General features: G+C 44.1%; 1 protein-coding gene across 3 annotated transcripts in view; it reads left to right on the top strand.

Annotated features, from left to right (window-relative positions):
• The window catches only part of LOC149155597 (Calcineurin-like metallo-phosphoesterase superfamily protein), a 521,819-nt gene that overhangs the window by 249,739 nt on the left and 248,501 nt on the right, over positions 1 to 23,579 (top strand). The gene's annotated exons all lie outside the window — the stretch shown is intronic.

A 23,579-nucleotide genomic window follows, 5' to 3' on the forward strand; every position in this document is an offset into this window, starting at 1 on the left:
TTTTGTCATTTGAACTTTAGGAGAATCCTAGTGTGTTGTTCTGCTAGATTATCGTTGTGTCGCAGAGCTGGGTGTTTTGTGAGGGTCTGTATTAAATGGGTTTGTCCCTTAAAGATGTAATTTTGTAAAAGTCATGATGTAATGTGTCCTGAGGGTCGAGAAATGTTTTAAATCCCTTCATGAGTCCTAAGTCCTAGGTCCTAGGTGATGTTTCCGAAGGTTTAGTTCAGTGATCCATTCTAAAATGAATTAAAAAATTAAAAAATGAATAAAAATAATAAAATAATGAAAAATAATAAAAAATTAAAAAAATCAAGCAAAAACCCTAACTAATAAAATAATAATATTTTAAGTGAATAAATCGACGGATGAGATCAAGAGATGTCTTGATCCTCATCAACGGTCGAGATCATTTCTACATGGATCACTGAACTAGCTGTTAGGATCATTTCCTTTATATAGGGTCTTAGGGGGTCATTTCAAGATATCTGATCTGTGAGTAAAAGACTGAAGAAGCTCTCTTGTAATCTGATTTTCTGGTTAATAAAAAGACTTTGGGGTCCAAATTGTGTTGGTGTTGCTCTCGGGAATTGCTGCGAGATCTTTAATTTTCTGCATATTTCAGTTTTCAGCCATTAATCATAGCTTGTTTTTAGAGTAGTGTGAGCACAGGTATCTTGTTCACCTGCTAGGGTTTGAGGGCTGCTAGGGTTTCTGAAATAATGGCAGGTATCTCCATTATTTCCTGAGATCTAGCAGCTTTCTCTCTCTCTTTGCTGATGGTTGCTTGAGATGTGCAGGAAAACATTTTTTGAAGGAAATTTTGTGGGCGTTCGGGGAAGTTCTCGGCTGAACCAGCCAACTCCCGCAAGCACTTTCTGTGCAGAGCCCAGCTGATTGTTCCCTGGGTTAATCATTTAAAGTTTCTTTTCTGTTTTACATTGAGAGATTTTCTTTCTGTTCACAGTGAAGTTCAAAAATTTCTGATATATTGAAAACATTACTGCAATTTATTGTCAAATCTGGCATTTCAGGGGCCACAAATCTGTAAATTTATTCGCTGTCTTAGGGTTTCATTTTTTTAGGGTTTTCAAGCTTCTGCTTTTCACAATTTTTTTTAGATTTGCAAGATTCTGCTTTGTACAGTTTTGATTAGGGTTCTCAGTTTTCTTGTGTCTACAGGCATAAAATTTTGGGACAAGCGACTGTTGGGAGCCTCAACCTGCATTTTAATACGGGCTAATCAACGAATATTCACTTATTTAACTAATCTGAGGACGCAGCGCATTGATTGGGTGAATCATTTGCTCACCACGTCCAACGTTCAAGTGAAACAGCGAAGTGTATATTGCGTGAAGGCTCCAGTTTCATTCAGGCAGCAAATCTGGGGTCGATCATTTCATTTACAAACACTCAGGCCTGCATAAGGATCTTTTCTTCGGGCCGCCGTCAGAGTTCTGGCTACGCAGTATGTTCTACTTGTTGAATCCGTCATCGATCACTCAGGTTTTCACGCCAGACAGAAAAGATTGAGACGAAGGTGAGCCTCAGCCGTTCTCAGGTAAGCACTGCTTCATTGCCGCCGTCTCTACATACGCAAGCTCAAATCGATTTTTTAAAACAAAAAAAAAAAAAATCGCTGTCAGTCTCTCCGCCTGCTAGCTGTGTCCTCTCATGTGTCTCCTTATTGCCATCCGGAACGCTTCCTGTTGTTGCTTGTTTCCTGGGCGGAATAACCTGCTTTCCGATCCACGCTTTCCCTTCTTTGACGGCTTCTCACCGAAGTAATACGCATGATATTTGCTGCTGCTCATTCCGTTTCAGACCCGTGTGCAACCTGCCAGTCAACAAACCAAGGGAAATCCAAAACGTATCGACATTTCCTCTGCTGCGTGAAGTGCGAAATTTTTTCCTACCTAAGCGTTGCTCACGTCCAGAATCTCGGGCCTTAGTTTCTTGTATCATTCAGTCGTTTTTGTATTATGTGGTCACGATAGTTTCAGTTAGATTTCGTTAGATTTGTTTTTTTTAGTTTTGTTTCAAATTAACATAGATTTAAATTAGATGCATTCAATTGTTTTTTTAGCGTAGGTTAATTTTTTTGTTTGAATAGATTTAATTTTGATTTAGGATTAAAGTTTATAGTTAGATTTAAAATTCGATTTTGTTTCATTTAGTTTGGACTTTTATAAAAGTTTCATTATAATGTTATGATATGTTAATAAGTTTTCAATAGAATAGATTTAGATTTAAATTTATTTATTTTTATAGTTTTGTGTTATATTTAAAATAGATTTTAATACTTAGTTTTTAGATTTAATTTAGGACTTTGGTTTATTTATTTATTTTTTTTTATCTTTTATAATTTTTAGATTTTTAAATTTTCATTTGTAAAAAAAAAAAAAAAGAGAAGAGGGGCTTTTTTATTTACCATTAAATTTTGTTTAATTTAGTTTAGTTTTCTAGTTTTGACTTAGACTTTTAATTTAGGATTTTATTAGGATTTACTTTGTTTAGATTTTAAAATAGTTTTAAATTTTGTTAAAAAAAAAAAAAAAAAAAATTTAGATTTTTTAATTTTAATTTAATTTTTTAGTTTAGTTTAGTTTTTTAGATTTTTATTTTTAGATTTTATAAAAAAAAAAAAAAAAAAAATTTAAAAAATAAAAATTTTGTGGGAAATTATTTTTGCCAATCTCAGGAGCTTTCACGTTATATGTTTTATGCTGAGATGCTAAATTTTCAAGTTTGAGATGCGAAATTGATATCTGGTTGATGGTTTATGATTCTCGTGGTGATTTAAAGCATTCATCTTTTCAAATTTTTAGCTGCTGGATATCGTTTTTGTCATTCTAAGAGCATTGTGTTTTTAGCTGATGATAGATGATTGCTTTTCATGGTCCATCTTTTTATATCATTTAACAAGTAATCATTTTAATAACAATTTCTTAAGGCACTGGTCTGCTAAATTAACCAAATCCATCGAGTGCTTTTCATATCGTGTCTCGTGTCTCCCAACCAACTGGTCGACAGTTGGTCACACTATCTCGCAGGGTCTACCCCCCTTAGCCGCGGGAGACAGGCTTAAACGGAGGGATCGGGGATCAGTGACAGCCCCCGGTCCGAGCGTTGTCGTGCCAATCTGCGCGACAACAGCTGTATTTGTACTGTTGCCTATGACACTGCCAATGCTACATCTGTACTATAGCTCCCTCTCAAATGCTGAATCTTCTATGCTGCTAGCACTACCAATGCTAACACTGCATCTGTACTACAACTCAATTGCTGAGAGAAGCAACTGAAAAACATCCAAAATTACTGAACTAACTGTGTTTAGTATGATACCACGTGAATGCTAGAATTGATTGCCGCTAGTCTCTGCGCTGACCGTCTAATTCTACTGCGCTGTTGCTAGCCTCTGCTCTGTGTCTTCTTTCAAATCTGCTCTTTGCTGCTTAGACTCTGGCTCTCCTAGACACTACAAGTGTCTCCATGACACTCCTTGGCACCTTCTGACACTAATCCTTCTTGCTACTCTTGATCTGGGCTCTCGTAGCAAGGTATTGATCCAAGAGGTGGGCTTCTCAAGGATCCTGCCCATCTATAGCTCTTTCGAACTACAACTCTGAATCAATCGACCTCCCTCAGAAGAAGAGCAAGGAAGAGAAGTCTGACTCAAAGGCTGCTCCAACGAACGCTGACAAGGAGGATGATGACGAGGATTGCGCCATGAGTGCTCATGCACCTCTAGAGAAGAGGTGGGGTGATATTGAGCTGTAGTCGGGAGGGATACACAAGGGGTAGGATCCTTGAGGTGTCCAAACTCTTGGATCACATATGACTATGGGAGCCCTTCATGACAAAAGTGGAATGACAGGAGTCAGTTGGTACGAGAAATGACGAAGCGACAGTGTTAGAGCTAGAGTGCCAAAGTCTGAAGCAACACAGTAGAGTGTTGAGCAGTGTGGGAGGCATAGAGAAGATACAACAACAACGCAGTAGTATCAGAGGGTCAACACAGATTAGCAATATAGGTAGGTTCAGCATCACAAGGTATCCAAACTGACCAGCATGTCAGCTTTGGGTGACTTTTTTTTTAGTTGCTTACTTCTCAGCAACTGAGTTGTAGTGCAGCAGTTAACAGTGGCAGTGCTATGGTCAACATGATGCAGCATATTGAGAGGGAGTTTTTGTACAGATGCCGCAGTGGCAATGTCATGGGAAGAAGTACAGGTTGTAACAGCGCAGTGGATGAAGGGTAGCAGGCCAAGCATCAGCAGCACAGAGGATCGATAACATAGATCAGTGTGATACTTCTATTGAGAGGTATTGCTAGAGCACATTCCTCATTAAGAGTGAGTGTTGATTTTGGGTAGCATCGGATGTGCTTTAGCTTCGAAATTTTGTGGAGGGGCTAGAATACATAAGATCTCCAAGACCTAGAAATTGTTTGGAGAAATTCCACCCGATTGTGAGTTATTAAAATAATAAATATTTTTAATGGGGTTCCTAAGTCTAAACTTAGGAAAATAAAAATATTAATGGGTATTAATAAAAATATGGGTTCGAAGCTTCTAAGAGACGAGAATCAAGTCTGTTTTAATCTTCGTCGTTGATTAGGGACATAATCTCGGCCGTTGATTCATCAAAATGAAAAGTATAAGAGGAGGCTTGAGGGTAAAAGCAACGTGGCACACCACGTGATCCTTGATTCCATCTAAGATCATCCTCTTGGCCTTCACCATCTCGGCCTTGTACTTTAGTAGATCTGCATCCGCAAGTTCAACTACCACACTACCGACGTACGTCGTGAGGGCATGCTCATCTAGAAGGAAAGACATTCTAGCCTTCCAGATGATGTAGTTGGATGTTTCGTCCAACCTGTCCTGATCCCTCAAGCCACTAGTTTCCGTCTCCTCCAAAAATTGTTGAACAACTCCCTCTTTCTCCATATTGCGTAGCTTCTAGGTTGGCTTACTTACTCCCTGATGGAGCTGGTCAGTCTGCTACTCCTCTGCAGCCCAGCAAATGAGAAATAATGATTCTCTCGGCAAGAGATCACTGAGGAAGTATTCCCTCACAATGCGATCTGGTTCCTTCTTTAGACGGCTTCTCTACCCAACACTTAGCGTGTAAAAAACTGCGTCCCTCTAGCTCTGTGCTGAGGCTCTGCATGGCTCTCTCTCCCTTGGAAAATTCTTGATCCGGCTGTCTTACCTCTCTGTTGACTCACTCAGAGAGAGACAACCTCAAAAATACAACCCTTCTTGCTAGAACTGCGCAATCCCTCAGGGGATTAGAACTCCTGCTTGCTGTAGCATGTTGGCCCTTGCTTCAGTGCTAGATCTGCTGTTCCTGTTTCACATCAACAACTCTGATACCATGTGAAAATTCCTAGATCTAACAGTCTTAGAATTTCTAAGTCTAACTGTTAGAAACCCTTCATGTACTTTATTGATTTATTCCTACCTACTTGTTATGTTAATTAACAAGTTATTTACCATGTAAATACTAGAAATATATACAAGTACATGCTCAACACATTGCAGATCATCAACTGATGGAAACAAAACAAGCACACAAGTGACACCATTTTTTTTGGACCAATGTCCCCAGAAAAACCCAATGCGGGAAAACCTGTGCAACTATCTAAGGGTTTATTATTATGCAGTTTCTGAATGCAATCTGGGTGCCAAAACTGGCTCACTCAACAGAGAATAATCTCGGGAGTAGTACCTATCAGTCGGAGACAGATGTTTCGGCTGAAACCCCGGATAATCACTTTGACAGCTTCACAGCTCCAATCTTCCCCACGAAACCCTAGTGTGAGCCTCTAAGGACAACATCAGCCCTTTCTAGCCCAACGTTTTCCCAACGTCACTCTGGCTTGGCTTGCATCAGCCTCTGGAGGCACTTTGTCAGCCCTTCGACTCTCTGTGTCACCCACGCTGGCCCTCTAAGGCATTGCGCAGCTCCTTGCTGCCTCTGTGTGAGCCCTGGCTGGCTTTGAGTGAACCCCTGGCTGGTTCTGCGTCCCTCACTCTCGGCTACTGCGCTGATCCTCCTAGTGCTATCTCTACCTCTCTGCTTTTGTATTCACTTTCCCTGAGCTGCAACTCTGATCACTTTCTCGACTTCCTCAGCAAACCCAACACTAGAAAGTCGAAATCTTGATTAACTTAGTGTATTCTCCAAGTGACCCTCAAGCCCCCTCTTATACATTTCTCGTTGACAAATCAACGGTCGAGATTAAGTCCCTAATCGATAGCTAAGATTAGATCTGGCTTGATCCATGACTTTTGGACCATTCTAACACAGTTTTATATTAATTCACATTAATATTTTATTTTCCCTAAGTTTAGACTTAGGTACTCCATTAAAAATATTAATTATTTTAATATCTCCCAAACTGTTTAGAATCTACCAACCCTTTTTGGGTATTGGAGATCTCATGTGCCTTAGCCTCTTCACCAATTTTTGTGGCTAGAGCACATCCTATGCTACCCCAAATCAACACTCCCACTTAGCAAGGACTGTGCTCTAGCAATACTCCTCATTGAGTATCACCTTGATCATCCGACATCGGTCCCTATGCTGATGCTAGGCCTGATGCCCATCATCTGCACTGCTACATATGGCCCTGCCACTGCCACCGCTGCATCCGTACTGCAACTCCCTCTCATTCTGTTGCATCGTGCTGCCCATAGCACTGTCACTGCTAACTGCTGCACTGCAACCCAGTTACTGAGAAGTAAGTAACTGATCTCCCAACTCTGACATCTCCGTCAGGCTAGAGACGCCCATGATGCTGAAGCTCCCTCTGTCGCTGACAAGTGCTCCTTCTCTAACCTCTGCGCTGCTGCAACTATTCCATGCATCTCACACCGTTGCACACTGTTGATTTGGGGTAGCATCAGATGTGCCCTAGCCACGAAATTTGGTGGAGAGGTTGGCGCATATGAGATCTCCAATACCTAGAAAGGGTTTAGGCAGATTCTAAACACATCAGGAGATATTAAAATAATTAATATTTTTAATGGAGTCCCTAAGTCTAAACTTAGGGAAAATAAAATATTAATGTGTATTAATATGAATCTGTGTTAGAGTGGTCCAAAAGACATGGATCAAGCCAGATCTAATTTTAGTCGTTGATTAGGGACTTAATCTCGGCCATTGAGATGTCAACATGAAAAGTATCAGAGGAGGCATGAGGGTCACTTGGAGAATACACTATAGTGATCAGTCATTCTATTCTCTAGAGCGGGGTTTGCTAAGAGAGATAGAATTAGTGATTGGGAGAGCAGCTGAGGGGCATTGAGTACAGAGAGACAGAGAGGCAGAGATAGTGTTGGGATAGCAGCAGAGCAGCCAGAGAGAGAGATGCAGGAGCAGCCAGTGCTCACGCAGGGCCACGCAGAGGCAGCTAAGTGCTGCGTAGAGCACTAGAGGGGCCAGCGTAGCTGACGCAGAGGCTCAGAGAGCTGATGCAAGGCCTCCTGGGGCTGACGCAGGGCCAGCGTTGGGCTAGGAGAGGCTGACGTAGTCCAGATTGGGCAGACGCTGGGGTTTTTCGGGCAGATTGGTGCTGAGTAGCTGCCGGAAGGATTATCCACAGTTTCAGCCAATAGATATGTTAGAAACCAAGAGGTATTATTGCTAAGGAAATTCTCTGTTGGGTAGGCCAGTTTCAGCACCCAGATTGTACTCTGATATTGCTTAATAAGAAAACCCTCAGATAGCTGCACTGGTTTTCTCACATTGGGTTTTTTCGGGGACATTAGTTCAAAAATAATGGTGTCATGTGGTGTGTTTGTTCTTGTTTCTTTTAGTTATTGATTTGTAATATGTTGAGCATGCACTAGTGTTTATTTTCATTATTTAGATTGTAAATAACTTGTTAAGGAAAATTACAAGTAGAGAGGAATAAATCAGATAAAGTGCATGGAGGGTTTCTAACTAAGTAAACTTAGAAACTTCAACACACACCTCTCTGTGCCATCTTGCACTGGTGCAACACTCCCTTTCTTCTCGCATTGCTGCCTCACATTGTCATGGGAATCCTGCACTATAGCTCCCTCTGTCGCTCCATTCGCATCCGTCTCTACTGACATTTGCCAATACTACTGCTACTCTTTGGGGCTCCCATAGCGAGGTCTAATCCAAGAGGTTAGGTACCTCGAGGATCTTGCCCCTCGTGGCATGTAGTCTATCTGACTACAACTCAATGTCTCCCCACTTCCGCTGAAGTGGTGTGTGTGCACTTATGGCACAATCATCGTCTGTCATCGTCTATCTCCACTTCCTTCTCTGCCCTTGCTAGCGCAACCTTGGTCTCGGAGGCCTCTCCCTTGCTCTTCTTCCCTAGACACTCGGTCGCGTAATGACCCAGCTCCCCACAATGGAAGCATTTGACCTTGGAGAGGTCCTTCTTCTTCTGTTTCTCCAACTCTCCCTCAAATGCTAGGGCAGCATCCACCTCTTCCTCCTTCTTGATTCTGATCCCCTTGTTGCTGGTTCCCGCCTTGCTCAGCGTTCTGATCTCTTCTTGGCGAAGAGCAGCCCACATTTCCTCCCAATCTGGAAGGGTTTCCCTGCCCAGTATGCTTTGGACAAACACCTCCCAGTCTTCAGAGACTGTGTTCAGGGCTGTTCTCACCATCAATTCTTGATCCGTCGTGGCCCCTATGGAAGTCAGTTGATTCCGGATCTCCTTCAATCGACGGAGGAAGGTGTTGATCTGTTCTCCCTTCTGCATCTGGGATGACCACAATTGATTTTCTAGTAGCATCCTTCTCTGCACAAAAGTATGCTGGTACAATTTCTTTAGGGCCTCCCACATCTCATTTGTCGTGTCCTTTTCAAAAATATGTGGTACTACATGGTCCTTGACCCCGTCAAGAATGATGCTCTTGGCCCTAGCCATTGCCTCCTCGTATTTGTTGTTATCCGCTGGGTCAACTAGCATTGCTATCGTCCTCAAGGCGAAGTGCTTGACACGATTCTTGTCTAGAATGGATAAGATTCTGGCCTTCCAGACTACAAAGTTTGAGGCTTCATCCAGCCTGCCCTGGTCTCTTGCCCTGTTCACTTCCATCTCGCTTCTCCTCTACTTCCCTCCTGGATGTTCTTGGTATGACTCCCTCTGAGCCTCGATTTCCCTCTTGGAAACCCTTCTGCCAATGTCGAGATACTCCCACTCTGATCGCTAGTGTAGTTGCAACACAGATTCGGATTTCTTGGCTAGAAATCCTTAGTAGCAACTCCCTCTTCCTTGGTCTTGCCCTGTTAGGCACTGCTCTGACTATAGTACCCCACTAGCTTCACTCTGCAACTTACGCATAGCCTCCTAAGCCCCAACAAATTGAAGGTTAGAGCTTCTAGGCTCTACGCAATCTTGGCACCATTAAAATCTGCACCTCCTGGCCACGGGCTTCTATCCTTCCTGACTGAGAAAGATGACCGGGCATTGCGTAGGTCGAGTTTGCTCCCCTCTACTATTGTGCTGATCCTCTTCCCTGCTCAAACTTGATGACACAGGCACTGTGTCACCCCTTGCTGCTTCTCTGCTAGGAACAACTTGTCACTCGGGACAACTGTATTCTGTTATTGCTGCTCTGCTTGGCTGATGTCCTTAGTTCTCTTATGATCTGCAACCACCCTCTGATACTGTAATATTTCTAATTAGCTATGGCTAATTGGAATATTCGATTTTTGCCTTCTATAGTTATTTGTAGATAAAAAGTGAGGAAGGGGGAACATAACTCACTTTAGAATAAAAAATCATTTCCTAGGTAGCACAACATTGTGACTTAAGGGGGAACCAAGGGGGCCAAAGGGGTACGTAGAAATGGGGCCCACGCAGACACATGGAGGGACTGCGCAGGAGGGAAGGAACACATGGCAAGAAGGGGATCATGTAGGAGAAGGTGAGCCTAGGGATTGTGAGAGGTAGAGGCTATAAAATAGAGAGGAACCCCCTCATTTGGGATCATTCAGTTATGTACATTTGGAGCTAGTCGTTTCGACTTCTGAGCACGCTAGCTGTTTAGCTAGTCTGCAGCACTGTTTAGTGCATCGAGTGTCTCCGTTCGGAGATCTCACCCTTAGCCCCGGGAGACTTCGAGTGCCTGCTCGGGCAAGGTATTTCATTTGGTGTTTCAACAGTAGTTTCTTCAAGCAATTTCAGCAACGTTTTGGAGGACTACACAGCACTGGGAGAGGGACGCAGTTCTTCCTGGTTGTAGTGTTGGATTGGGGTTTGCAGGTGGATTTATGCTGGGAGGTTGAGCAGGGGTCCAGCTCTTGTCTCATTGGAGGATTTTTGGCAGGGTTTCAGGCAGTGTTTCAGGTAGAGTTTAAAGGGGTTTTCTTTAGTTGTAGCACAGGGCATTGAGGAACTGCGCAGAACCCCAAGAGGGTGTTTTTCGGGGGTCGGTCATTCCAGGAAAGCTTTCTGGGTTTTTCTGGGTTTCTTGAGTAGAGCTTGAATCCAGAATTTCAGCTTATTCTGGGGAGGGGAGCAGCCCCAAATCATCAGTTGTTTCCTAGCAGCAGCATCAGCAACATAGCAGCAACATCCACGCAGAGAGGCCATTCTTTGTTATTCTGAGAGTATTTCTTCACTTGCCTTGTGCAAGTTGAGGTGCCTTCTGTCTAATCACCTCTTGTACTCATTTTATTGCTCAATATAATAAAATGGCTTAGCATTTCTCACCGCATTTCTTGTGTATCTGCTTATATTTCGGGTTATATTATTATATGTTGTTCCACTGGTATTTTATCACTTCTGGGTTATTATATCATTTGCACATGTTTGGTTGGAGTTTTTGTTGGGGTTTGAGAAATATTTTGGGATAGGAATATTACAGTGGTATCTGAGCATAGATCTGGCTCAACCTGTGGAGCTGGGAATCTATGACACCGGGGCAAAAACCATACATTTGTTACAAAGGTAGGAGGTATAGAGATACTGGACGTAGGTTGGAGAATACCTACAATGAGGGAGATTGTGTTCTTGTGGCAATGCAGAGCAAGGGGAACCTGTGGTAGACGCAGAGCAGATGGCAGACGAGGACGGGAAGAGATTTGCGGATATGCTCCTCAAATCAGTGCAGGATCTGTCGAGACAGATTAAGGTGATGGGGCAGAGATTCACAGTAGTAGAGGCCAGACAACGTGAGAGCCCACGAGTTTTTCAGATTGGTGAGGGATCAGGTGCATCCCATCACTTGCCAGAGCAGCGTGATACTGCGTAGCAGGTGGCCTCACATGCCCCCGCACGCTCTACCATGCCCACTTTATTAGGAGCAGACATGGGGGCCATAGTCCAGCAGGAGGTAGAGCCCGGACATATGGGTGATTATTTTGCAGAGTACTAGGCCTATGGGCAAGAGTTTAAGGAAGCCCTCTCATTCAGAGATTTTGTTCAGCTCCAGTGGGATAGCAGACCCCGCGACCATCACAGAGGGTACTGGCATTACCATGATGGCGATACCCACCGTGCAGTGAGTAGATTCCACTTGCCTACGTTTGATGGCTCATCAAACAGTTCAGAAAAGTCTTGGGTGAACAAGCTGGACATTTATTTCTAGCTTAACCAGATGTCGGAGGCAGAGGCCATCAGGGTGTCAACGTTGCATTTGGATGGCGAGGCCCAGGATTGGTGGTTTCATGGGATGGTTACACTGGGGCACTCCATAGTGACGACATATGCCGAGTTTACCAGGAGACTAATGGAGCGATTTGATCGAAGGGATCCAGAGCAACATTTTGTTGAGTTGACAAGGCTCAAACAAACGGGGAGCCCAAAGACCTACATTGCAGATTTCTTGAGGGTCTCCATGATGGTTCCAGACCTCTCCACGGCACGAAGGGTCTATATGTATGTTGAGGGGTTATCAGAGCCACTTCGGGGTCTAGTCCGATCCACTAGACCTGCTACGCTCCACGACGGTATCAGCAGGACCTGGGACCTACAAGATGTTTTGCCCAGGACCCGGACACCTTACCCCCAAAGACAACCTTTTCAGTCTAAGGGGAAGGACGTGAGGATTCCACCTCCAAAGGGGAATCCAGGGCGAGTACAGATTGAGGACGATGTCAAGAGGGAGTTGAAGAAGAAGCGGTCGTGCTTCACATGTCAGGAGCCGTGGGCACTAGGACATAGATGTGCTGCTGGCAAAGCACATTTTATTGAGGTCTTCTCCAAGAGCAGTGGAGAAGAGGATGATGAGGAGGATGTGGAGGCAAGAGATAGCCATGCCATACAGGGACCTTTGCCACCTCCACCACCAACAACAGGTGGTGCATCTTTTGCACCCACCGGAGGGGCCCTTACAGCGTTGCGAGGAGTTCCCAAGTATCTGACGCTACGCATACGAGGGACAGTACGTTGCCAACACGTATCAGTTTTGGTTGACAGTGGGGCAACCCACAACTTCATCGATGCACAGATGGTTGAGCGGAGAGGCATCCAAACAGAGAGCTTCGATGGATTTTCAGTATTGGTCCCAGGAGATCAGACCATGACATGTGCTCGTTATGTTCCAGAGCTTTCAGTGATGATGGGCACCTACACATTGACTAACCACTTTTTCGTGGTCGATATTCCGGACACCAACATGATATTGGGTGTTCAGTGGCTTATTACTCTAGAGAAGGTCATGACAGATTGGAATACCCTAGAGATGGAGTGGGATGATGAGAAGACAGGGAGGCATGAGAAGATACGGGGACAACACACATATCCGCCTCAGACTGTGTCGGCTCATCAGATGGATGCAGTCTTCCGAAAGGGAGACATAGAGTGGGCAGTGGAGCTGCGTGCATTAGAGGCAGGGACTACAGGATAGACAGTACATCCAGAGATCCAGTCCATCCTTGATCGATATGCCATAGTGTTTGGAGAGATTCCACCAGGACAGCCGCCGGATCGGGGGTTTGAGCACACTATCGAGCTTGAGCAGGGCATCCAGGCAGTGATCACCACCCCCTATAGGCACCCCAAGGCCTATCGGGACGAGATCGAGCGGGCTATCCAGGAGTTGTTGGCTCTTGGGCACATTCGACCAAGCACGAGTCCTTTTGCTTCTTCTGTGGTGTTGGTGAAGAAGAAGGACGGTACATTGAGGATGTGCATTGACTATAGGGCCCTGAACAAGAAGACCCTGAAGAATAGGTACCCTCTACCCAGGATCGATGAGTTGATGGACGAGTTGAGGGGAGCACGATTCTTCTCAAAGATTGATTTGAGATCTGGGTACCATCAGATTTGCGTGAGGGAGCAGGATATTCCCAAGACTGCCTTTAGGTGTCACTATGGGCATTTTGAGTTCTTGGTGATGCCTTTTGGGCTAACCAATGCCCCAGCTACATTTCAGTCCTGCATGAATCACATCTTTCGTAGTCATTTGAGGAAGTTTGTGTTGGTATTCTTCGATGATATTCTCATTTACAACAGCACTTGGGAGGAGCATCTCCAGCACATTGAGACAGTATTGTGTATCTTACAGGAGCAGCAGTTCTATGCCAAACTCTCCAAGTGTGAGTTTGGGTTGACGGAGATGTTGTATCTGGGACACATCATAGGGGTGGATGGAGTAAGGGTCCATGAGGAGAAGATCAGGGCCATCAGGGAATGGCTGGAGCCAAGAAACGTGATGGAACTTCGAGGATTCATTGGCATTTGCACTTATTACCGGAAGTTCGTTAAAGGTTTCTCACAGCTTGCTGCACCACTGACAGATTTGACGAAGAAGGGGGCATTTAGTTGATCAGATACAGCACAACGAGCCTTTAACAGGGTCAAGGAGGATATGAGCAGCTGCCCAGTGCTGGTGTTACCAGATTTTACGCAGCCATTTGTCTTGGAGTGTGATGCGTCGGGAGAGGGGATCGGCGCAGTATTGATGTAGGGAGGTCACCCTATAGCATTTAAGAGCCGGAAGCTCCTTCCGCACGAGAGGTTGTATTTCATATATGACAAGGAGATGCTGGTCATCATGCATGCATTGGCTAAGTATCGGCAATATTTGGTAGGCAACAGGTTCAGGGTGAGGACTGATCACAATAGCCTCAAGTTCTTTTTGGAGCAGAAGTAGCGACAGGAGAGGCAGTAGAAGTGGATTAGTAAGATCCAAGCATATGACTTTCACATTGAGTATGTCAAAGGTAAGAACAACGTGGTAGCGGATGCCCTTTCACGTAGACTAGCCACGTTGTCTCTTATGAGCTTAGATACAGATTGGAGGGCTCGACTCTTAGTAGAGTACTCCAAGGACAGATTTGCATGTGAGGTTTTGGATGGGCAGGTGGCAGATGACAGGTATAGGGTGGTCGATGAGATCATCTACTACAGGGACCGGATCTTCTTGACTGAGGGGTCTCAGCTCAAGAAGAAGATACTCCAGGCATCACATGATTCCCCATTGGCAGGACATCAGGGTTTTACCAAAACCTACAGGGCCATTAGGGAGAGGTTCTCATGGAAGGGCCTCATGGAGGACGTACTCCAACACATCCGGGAGTGCGATGTTTGCCAGAGGAACAAGGGAGAGATGAGCCATCCCGCAGGGTTATTGCAGCCTCTTCCCATTTCGGAGGGGAAATGGGAGAGTATTTCGATGGATTTCATCATAGGGTTGCCCATGGTATAGGGCAAGGATTATATCTTTGTCGTCGTTGATCGCCTGACGAAGTACGCACATTTCTTTGCCATATCCACACACTATACAGCAACACAGGTGGCCGAGCTGTTCTTCAGGGAGATCTTCAAGCTACATGGTCTTCCTAAGACCATCGTCAGTGACAGGGATAGCCGTTTCATGGGTGGGTTTTAGTAGGAGCCTTTCCGATTGGTGGGGACAGAGTTGACACCGAGTACCAGCTATCACCCATAGACGGACGGACAGACAGAGATAGTTAACAAGTGGCTAGAGGGCTACTTGCGTAACTATGTCAGTGGGCAGCAGCGGGCATGGCTGAAGTGGCTGCGTCTGGGGGAGTACTGCTACAATACTTCACATCACATGTCCATTGGTATGTCACCATTCTGTGCCTTATATGGGTGTCATCCTTTATCTTTTGTCGACGTGATGTTTGGTGATAGCAGGGCTCCTAGAGCCAAGATTTGGATCCAAGAGAGTCAGGATATTCTCTGAGCTCTCAAGGATAACATGGCTACAGCGCAGAACCAACAGAAGTTGTATGCCGACAGGGGTCGGGTGGAGAGGCAGTTCGAGGTAGGGGACATGGTCTACCTATGATTATAGCCATACCAATAGTCATCACTAAAGCAGAAGGGGGTTGAGAAGCTCAAGCCCCGCTTTTATGGGCCATACAGGGTGATACGCAGGATTGGACAGGTTGCATATGAGTTGGAGCTGCCCCAAGGTAGCAAGATTCATACCATTTTTCATGTATCATGCCTGAAGAAGGCATTGGGGCAACAGGGGACCGTGACGGATGAGCTACCACCCATGGATGATGAGGGGCATTTGGTACTGCAGCCGAAGGCTATCATTGACTTGCAGAGTAGGATGGTCTGGGAATTCTTAGTGAGGTGGAAGAATTCGCCGGATGAGGATGCCACTTGGAAGAGTGAGAAGATCTTACAACATCCATCACTTCAGTTGCTTGAGGACAAGCAACATTTTGCCGGGGGAGACTGTAATATTCCTAATTAGCTATGGCTAATTGGAATATTCGATTTTGTTCGCTTTTTGCCTTCTATAGTTATTTGTAAATAAAAAGTGAGGAAGGGGGAACATAACTCACTTTAGAATAAAAAGTAACTTCCTAGGTAGCACAACATTGTGACTTAAGGGGGAACCAAGGGGGCCAAAGGGGGACGCAGAAATGGGGCCCACACAGACACATGGAGGGACTGCGCAGGAGGGAAGGAACACATGGCAAGAAGGGGATCATGCAGGAGAAGGTGAGCCTAGGGATTGTGAGAGGCAGCGGCTATAAAATAGAGAGGAACCCCCTCATTTGGGATCATTCAGTTATGTGCATTTGGATCTATTCGTTTCGACTTCTGAGCACGCTAGCTGTTTAGCTAGTCTGCAACACTGTTTAGTGCATCGAGTGTCTCCGTTCGGAGATCTCACCCTTAGCCCCAGGGGACTTCGAGTGCCTGCTCGGGCAAGGTATTCCATTTGGTGTTTCAGCAGTAGTTTCTTCAGCATTCCAGCAGCAGTTTCAACAGCTTTTTCGAGGACTACACAGCACTGGGAGAGGGACGCAGTTCTTCCTGGTTGTAGTGCTGGATTGGGGTTTGCAGGTGGATTTATGCTGGGAGTTTGTGCAGGGGTCCAGCTCTTGTCTCATTGGAGGATTTTTGGCAGGGTTTCAGGCAGTTTTTCAAGTAGAGTTTAGAGGGTTTTCTTCAGTTGCAGCGCAGGGCATTGAGGAACTACGCAGAACTCCAAGAGGGTGTTTTTCGGGTGTCGGCCTTTCCAGGAAAGCTTTCTGGGATTTTTTGGGTTTCTTGAGTAGAGCCTGAATCTAGAATTTCAGCTTATTCCGAGGAGGGGAGCAGCCCCAAATCATCAGTTGTTTCCTAGCAGCAGCATCCACGCAGAGAGGCCATTCTTTGTTATTCTGAGAGTATTTCTTCACTTGCCTTGTGCAAGTCAAGGTGCCTTCTGTCTAATCTCCTCTTGTACTCATTTTATTGCTCAGTATAATAAAATGGATTAGCATTTCTAGCTGCATTTCTTGTGTATCTGCTTATATTTCCGGGTTATATTATTATATGCTGTTCCACTATTATTTTATCACTTCTGGGTTATTATATCATTTGCACATGTTTGTTTGGAGTTTTTGCTGGGGTTTGAGAAATATTCTGGTATAGGAATATTACAGATACCATGTTGGAATTTCTATGTCTAACTATTAGAAACCCTTCATGTACTTTACTGATTTATTCCTACCTACTTGTTATGTTAATTAATAGGTTATTCACCATGTAAATATTGGAAATAAATACAAGTACATGCTCAACACATTACAAATCATCAACTGAAGGAAACAAAACAAGCACACAAGTGACACCATTGTTTTTGGACCAACGTCCCTGGAAAAGCCCAATGCGGGAAAACCGGTGCAGCTATCTGAGGGTTTTATTATTATGCAGTTTCTGATTACAATCTGGGTGCCAAAACTAGCTCACCCAACAGAGAATAATCTCGGCAGTAGTACCTTTCAGTCGGAGATAGATGTTCCAGCTGAAACCCCAGATAATCACTCTGGTAGCTTCATAGCTCCAATCTGCCCCACGAAACCCTAGCGTCAACCTCTAGGGACAGCGTCAGCGCTTTCTGTTAAAATTGGCAACTAAGGCCAAACTCCATGTGGGTCATCTTATTCATGGCTGATAATATTTTTATTAGATTCCTCTCGTCAAGAGGTGTAGGATTGATCTAAATATCATCTAGTTCCGATAAGTATTTATGGAGATGTGAATTTATTTTGATTATGGAATTATTATCAAGCCGACCTACACTCATGTAGGCTCAGAAGCCCAATTTTCGCATCTATTCAGATATCAACGTTGTGTATAAATACAGGAGGTTTTTTCCTCATTTTTACTCACTCATCTCATCTCACATCTCTCTCTCCTGTGCAGAAAAGAGGCTCTTCTCTACTGCGCAGAAAAGAGTCTCTCTCTCACACATGTGGAAGGAAGCTGCTGAAACTGAAGGTGCAACTGCAGATCCAAACTTTGACTAGCGTGGACCATCAAACCTACTCTTCTGAATTGCGTTGTAGGTTCATCTAGACTTCCTCTGAAGGCTGCAACTTTTGGTGGTGGAATCAAGCCGATCCGACGGTTGGTTTGCGAGATATTGACTGCCCTAGTTTGAAGGAAGTTGCTAAAACTGAAGCTGCAACTGCAGATCCAAACTTTGACCAGCGTGGACCATCAAATCTCCTGTTCTGACTTGTGCTGTAGGTTCATTTGGACCTCCTTCGAAGGCCACAACTTTTGGTGGTGGAATCAAGCCGATCTGATGGTCGGTTTGCGAGATATTGACTGCCCTAGTTTTGATAATGAAGCTGCTAATGTTGATGTTGCTGATCTAGGGTTTGCTACTGCTGATATAAGTCAAATTTATTGTACTATTTCTCTTTGCTGAATTATTGAAGATAAAAGAAGATTTGATTAAAGGGTTTTTCCACACATTATGGGGTTTGTCCCTGGCTAGCCGCCATATCTTGTGTCTCTTGTCTTCGCTTGTTTTCTGTCGATCGTTTAATGTTCTATCTGCACTTTACTTTATGTGCATGTGATCACTAATCTTTGGAATATAATAAGAAAGAGAAGTACACTGTTATAAGCATAGAACATACCATAACTTAACATGGTATCAGAGCTAAGGTGAAGACAAAGCCCGAGCAAGAGCAAGAGCAATCACCGAAGAAAAGATTGGCAAGGCTATCCTAAAAAAAAATTATGGGGTCCTCGTCACTCTTTCCTGCCGAGGACAAGCTCCATGAGAAAGCTGACTATTATGGATGGAAGTTGTCTATCGATCTAACCCTAGAAGATCAAGGAGTGTTGGACCATGTGAGGGGCAATATTGTTGAGCCTCCATCAAATGCATCCGCTACTGCCAGTAACAAATTGAAAACCGAAGAAGTTAAAGAAAAGAAGATCATCCGGGACTCTATTGACAAGCGCTTGGTAGCTTACATCTCCGACCTGGACACCTTCAAGGAAATCTACGATAAGATTGGTGAGTTTATTTAAAGTTAATGATGCAAATCAAGTCTTATTTCTTAGAAATAAGTTGAAGGAAATTAAAAAGGGCAAAGATGAGAGTATGCAAACGTACTTCTTAAGAATCACCGAGATTAGGAATGATCTCCTATCTATTGGGGAGACTATCACTGATAGGGAAATGGCACTCACGACCTCTTGGAGGATTACCATCCGAATGGTACATGTTCAGGACTACTCTTCTGAACAATAATGTAATCCCTGGTTTCGAGGAATTAATGGCTAGATGCATTCAAGAAGAAAAGAACGATGTTACATTTGCGATAAAGCAGGTCACTATGCAAGGGAGTGCCCTGATGAAAGGGACTCACACCGGGACAATGATCAAAATCCCTCTCATGGTAATCAAAGGAATGGCAAATCTAATAGTAGAGGTAAAAGGAGTGCTGGAAATCAAGGAAGAGGACAACCATTCAAGAAGGCTAGAAATTTAGATGTATTATATGTACCTGACCTCAAAAAGAACCTGGTGTCCATTTCGGCAATGGAAGACAAGGTAACCTTCAGCGATGGCAAAGTACGTATATGGAAAAATAATGTTAAAAATGCCTTCACTGTTGGGTTTCAAGTTGATTCATTATATCAGGTCAAAGGAAGTCCGCTAGGTGTCATGTCTCGCGACACATCTCAAGCCTTGATCACCGAAAAGAAGATCAAGATCTTAAGGACTAATAATGGGACTGAATATGAATCTAACGAGTTTCATGACTTTTGTAAAGATGCTGGCTTTAAGAGGGAGACTACTATACTCCTAAACAGAATGGCGTAGCGGAAGTTCCTGATAACCCATCTAAACATCATTTCATTGGGAAGTTCGGATCTAAGGGTGGAAGGAAAGGCAGAGGCCTCGGTTGCAATAAGTTAGGCAATTATGAGGAGTGTCCAAATGGAAGGGACACATCACTTGATGATCATACCTGGGACATCTTCAAAAGAATGACAAGTAATGCAGTTCATCAAGGAAAAATTGTCGACTCTCCAAAGAAAGCAAGGAACCCCAGGTATGAAGAATCAAATATTGTTTCCGATAAGATAAAGAAGTGTTATCTTGTATTGGTCCTCTCCTTCAGATTCTTTTGGAATCTGGCGTATTAATTGTAGTGCTTCAAGGCACTTCATTTGATAGAAGGGTGCACTCTCTAATTTGGTAGAGATGGAAACAATCATGGGATTACACTTGGAGCCGATGCCACCTATCCCGAAAAGGGAATGGAAGTCAAAGGTTTTATGGTGGCATTCATCAATGGAAAGGTACGTGTTTGAAAATTGAATTTTCGAAGATGTTTTTGAGTTCAGGGTTATAGGAAGTGCACTGGGGGCCATGTGCATTAACACATAGCACTGGAGGTCTATGAGTCAGATGGTGATTGGGAAGCTTGAATTCAAAAGGAGCATGAAAGTACATGTCTGAGATGTACTAAAGGAAAATCTTACAAGGGTACCATTCCCCTTAGGTAACAGCGCCACAGGTTTGGAATAACCTGTGGAGTTTGAGATTCATGAACGAGAATCTCATGTATATAGGTGGAAGAAAGCCCCCTATGGCTTGAAGCAAAACACTCCGGGCGTAGTATGAGAGGATTGATAGTTATTTGATGAAGTTGAGATTCACTAGGAGTGAAACCAATCCAAACCATTACTCGAAGGTTGTGGATGATAGACCTCTCATACCGGTGACACCTTATGCGGATGAACTATTTCTGACAAGTGCAGACCCTCTCATTTGTAGAGGTAAGAGGGAGTTGGATTCCCGACATATGTTTTACAGTTAGCATGGTGAGCTCATATTTGGTTGAGTCTCACTGGATTGGTGCCAAGAATCTTTTGAGATATCTCCGGGGTACAATCTATCATGGACTGAGATACACTGTCGGAAATATGAAAACTGCATGATTATTCGAATGCTCACTGGGCAGGCAGTGTGAAGGATCACTAGAGCACTTCTCAGTGCTGGTTCTCTTTGGATTCTACTTCGATGTCATGTGTGAGCAGGAAGTAGAAATCAGTTGTTATAAATATCACCGAGACCGTATACATAACTATGAGTATGACCTCGTATGAAGTTTCTTGGTTGTGGAAACTCTTCAGAAAGCACACATGATGAATACCACTGTGATTCTCTGTGACAACCAGAGATGGGATTCGAGTATTGAGGAATCCCGTATTCAATGATTGCTCCAACAGATAGACATCAGATATTGCCTTATCTGGGATATGGTAAGTCGATGAGCAAGGAGGCTCCATCGCACTAAGATGATGTACAGGTCGCTACACTTTGTCAGAGCCCTGAGGAAAGATCATATTTGTGATTTTCTTGAACGACTTGGAGTCGTCGAGAGACTCTTGTAAAATGGTCTTGCATGTTGCATACATTGGGCTCTGGGAGCTCTGGGGGATTGCGATTCTTACTGGAGCAACATACGACCACAGGGTGACTCACCCTCCCCTGGTGGTGCACACTGGGACAAGATGATTCGCTCTCTTGTGGGACAAGATGATTCGCTCTCTTGTGCGACAGGATGATTCGCTCTCCTGTGGACAGGATGATTCACTCTCTTGTGGGACGAGATGATTCACTCTCTTATGAGATAGGATGATTCGCTCTCCTGTGGACAGGATGATTCGCTCTCCTGTGGACAAGATGATTCACTCTCTTGTGGGATGGGATGATTCGCTCTCCTATGTAGCAGGATGATTGGTTCTCTTGTGAGGTCTAGATGATGTGTTCTCCATGACGACTATGTAGCAGGATGATTGGTTCTCCTGTGAGGTCTGGATGATGTGTTCTCCATGACGATTATGTAGCAGGATGATTAGTTCTCCTGTGAGGCCTGGATGATGTCTTCTTCTTGGCGATTGTGTAGCAGGATGATTAGTTCTCCTGTGAGGATGGGATTGATTAAGTTCTCCTGTCAAGGCATCCTACCCATGCAGTTAGGGACTCATGGGAAGTACCTCTCATCTGATCAATGAGAAGGGAAATGAAGTTAGGGACCATAGTAGTACTGATGGACGCATCGCTGTATCTACTGTACTCCCTATGCTAGAATGACCTTCATTGATCTGGGATCAATTATATTGGTCTGGGACTAGTGGTAGGAGTTGTACCCACTATGACGCTGACTTCTGGTCAGTTGAGACTGGTCTGGGACTAGTGGTACATACTCTGAGACTGACCTTGGGTCAGTGTATTACTATTCTGGGACCAAGGAGAGTGGTACATACTATGACGCTGACTTCGGGTCGGTTGACACTGGTCTGGGACTAGTGGTACACTCTCTGGAATACTATACTGGTCAGGGACTAGTGGTAGGAGTGGTACATACTATGACGCTGACTTCGGGTAGGTTGAGACTAGTCTGGGACCAGTGGTACGCACTCTGAGACTGACTTTGAGTCAGTAGAGGATGATACTGGTCTAGGACTAGTGCTAGGAGTTGTACTCACTATGACGCTGACTTCGGTTTGGTTGAGACTGGTCTGGGACCAATGGTACATACTCTGACACTGACTTTGAGTCAGTATGATGCATCCTCGATCATTTCTTCTTCTTCATAATTCAGACAAAAGTAGAGCAAAATAGAACAAAGCAGAGCAAAGCAGAACAAAGCAGAGCAGTACAGATCAGTACAGGGCAGAAAAAGACAAAGCAGAATAGGGCAAAATAGAGTAGAGTAGGGCAAGGGTCAAGCTGTATAGGGTAGTGCATTTGATGGATGAATAGTAGCGACCAACAGACCGATTGTAGATGGAGTTCCCCCTAGTTGAGAGGGAGTGTTAAAATTGGCAACTAGGGCCAAACTCCATGTGGGTCATCTTATTCATGGCTGATAATATTTTTATTAGATTCCTCTCGTCGAGAGGTGTAAGATTGATCTAAAGATCATCCAATTCCGATATGTATTTATGGAGATATGAATTTATTTTGATTATGGAATTATTATCAAGCCGACCTACACTCATGTAGGCTTAGAAGCCCAACAATCGCATCTATTCAAACATCAATGTTGTGTATAAATACAAGAGGATTTTTCCTCATTTGCACTCACTCATCTCATCTCACATCTCTCTCTCTCTCTCTCTCTTGTGCAAAAAAGAGGCTCTTCTCTACTGCGCAGAAAAGAGTCTCTCTCTCACACATGTGGAAGGAAGCTACTGAAACTGAAGCTGCAATTTCAGATCCAAACTTTGACCAGCGTGGACCATCAAACCTCCTCTTCTGAACTACGTTGTAGGTGCATCTAGACCTCCTCTGAAGGGCGCAACTTTTGGTGGTGGAATCAAGCCGATTCGACGGTTGGTTTGTGAGATATCGACTGCCTTAGTTTGAAGGAAGCTGCTGAAACTGAAGCTTCAACTACAGATCCAAACTTTGACCAGTGTGGACCATTGAACCTCCTCTTTTAAATTGCGTTGTAGGTTCATCTTGACTTCCTCTGAAGGCCACAACTTTTGGTGGTGGAATCAGGCCGATCCAATGGTCGATTTGCGAGATATCGATTGCCCTAGTTTTGATGATGAAGCCGCTAATGTTGATGCTGCTAATCTAGGGTTTGCTACTGCTGATATAAATTAGATTTATTGTACTATTTCTCTCTGCTGAATTATTGAAGATAAAAGAAGATTTGATCAAAGGGTTTCCCCACACATTGTGGGGTTTGTCCCTGGCTAGCTGCCATATCTTGTGTCTCTTGTCTTTGCTTGGTTTCTGTCGATCGTTTAATGTTCTATCTGCACTTTACTTTATGTACATGTGATTGCTAATCTTTGGAATATAATAAGAAAGAGAAGTAAA

The sequence above is a fragment of the Pinus tabuliformis genome, chromosome 9, assembly GCF_031772625.1.
Source record: "Pinus tabuliformis cultivar Carrire ecotype Pingquan chromosome 9, CPIR1, whole genome shotgun sequence".
Lineage (NCBI taxonomy): Eukaryota > Viridiplantae > Streptophyta > Pinopsida > Pinales > Pinaceae > Pinus > Pinus tabuliformis.